A 1,484-nucleotide genomic window follows, 5' to 3' on the forward strand; every position below is an offset into this window, starting at 1 on the left:
AACATTCTCATTTCGAGGACAGCCGAGACAGTTCACTTAAAATTGTCGGCCAGCGCGCTCGACTGTTAACCGAGAGGATGGATGGTTCAAACGCCCTCAGGGAGGATGAAAGCCTGTTCTCCCTTGACCTGTTCCTTGAGAAACAAAAGCTCATGTGAGCTGCTCTTGGACTGTACCCAGAATGAGCTGAATTGATCAAATTTCTCCAGGTGACTAATAGATTCTGCGTTTATAGCCATCACATGGCATCCAAATGTGCTACTGCTGTTTCTTTTGTGTTAATGCTAATTTCATGTCATGCAAATGTTTACTTGAAACTCTAAAACACGAGGTATCAATGGCGCCGTGGCTTAGATGGTTAAAGTGTCTGTCTAGTAAACAGGAGATCCTGGGTTCAAATCCCAGCGGTGCCTGTTTTTGACGTCGGTTATGGTAGCGCGCCATTCCCGCCGATGGAAAGCACTCTCACATCGAGTGCAACCAAGTCAACTTAAAAATGTCGAGCCAAGCCACTGCTAAGCAATCGTGATTCCTCTAAAGCAGCAAGTCCATGAAATCTTTTTGAACTGTTTTGTTGACCCTGACCTCTCACTTTTCAAGTTCAATGGAACCGACTGGAGAAACAGTTAATTTGGTAGGAAAACAAAGCAGCAAAAAGCTAGGTCTCTGTGGCGCAATCGGCCAGCGCGCTCGGCTGTTAACCGAGAGGTTGGTGGTTCAAGCCCACCCAGGGACGATGAAACCCTGTTCTCCCTTGACATGTTCCTTGAGAAACAAAAGCTCATGTGAGCTGCTGTTGGACTGTACCCAGAATGAGCTGACCTGCTGAAACTTCTCCAGGTGACTAACACATTCTACGTTTATAGCCATCACATGGCATCCAAATGTGCTTCTTTTGTGTGAATGCTAATTTTATTTTATGCAAATGTTTACTTGAAACTCTAAAACACTGGCACTCAATGGCGCCGTGGCTTAGATGGTTAAAGTGCCTGTCTAGTAAACAGGAGATCCTGGGTTCAAATCCCAGCGGTGCCTGTTTTTGACGTCGGTTATGGTAGCGCGCCATTCCCGCCGATGGAAAGCACTCTCACATCAAGTGCAACCAAGTCAACTTAAAAATTTCGAGCCAAGCCACTGCTAAGCAATCGTGATTCCGACGTTTCAGCAGGTCAGCTCATTCTGGGTACAGTCAACAGCCGCTCACATGAGCTTTTGTTTCTCAAGGAACATGTCAAGGGAGAACAGGGTTTCATCGTCCCTGGGTGGCTTGAACCACCAACCTCTCGGTTAACAGCCCAGCGCGCTGCCGATTGCGCCACAGAGACTAGCTTTTTGCTGCTTGTTTTCCTACCAAATTAACTGTTTCTCCAGTCGGTTCCATTGAACTTGAAAGTGAGAGGTCAGGGTCAACAAAACAGTTCAAAGATTCATTTGCTGCTTTAGAGGATCACTTGATTGTTTCTGCTTTTTTTGCTGCCTTTAGA

The 1,484-nt window shown here is 46.2% G+C and overlaps 4 non-coding genes across 4 annotated transcripts; 3 read left to right on the top strand and 1 right to left on the bottom strand.

The window, feature by feature from the left end:
• The first annotated feature begins 339 nt into the window (after positions 1 to 339).
• On the top strand, positions 340 to 413 carry trnat-agu (transfer RNA threonine (anticodon AGU)). Its single transcript has one exon. It is a non-coding gene; the product is annotated as a tRNA-Thr (tRNA).
• Positions 414 to 662: 249 nt separating this feature from the next.
• On the top strand, positions 663 to 736 carry trnan-guu (transfer RNA asparagine (anticodon GUU)). The gene has a single exon. It is a non-coding gene; the product is annotated as a tRNA-Asn (tRNA).
• Positions 737 to 961: 225 nt separating this feature from the next.
• Positions 962 to 1,035, top strand: trnat-agu (transfer RNA threonine (anticodon AGU)). The gene has a single exon. It is a non-coding gene; the product is annotated as a tRNA-Thr (tRNA).
• Positions 1,036 to 1,253: 218 nt separating this feature from the next.
• On the bottom strand, positions 1,254 to 1,325 carry trnan-guu (transfer RNA asparagine (anticodon GUU)). Its single transcript has one exon. It is a non-coding gene; the product is annotated as a tRNA-Asn (tRNA).
• Positions 1,326 to 1,484: the final 159 nt, after the last annotated feature.

This window comes from Larimichthys crocea, chromosome XIII (assembly GCF_000972845.2).
Source record: "Larimichthys crocea isolate SSNF chromosome XIII, L_crocea_2.0, whole genome shotgun sequence".
Classification (NCBI taxonomy): Eukaryota; Metazoa; Chordata; class Actinopteri; family Sciaenidae; genus Larimichthys; species Larimichthys crocea.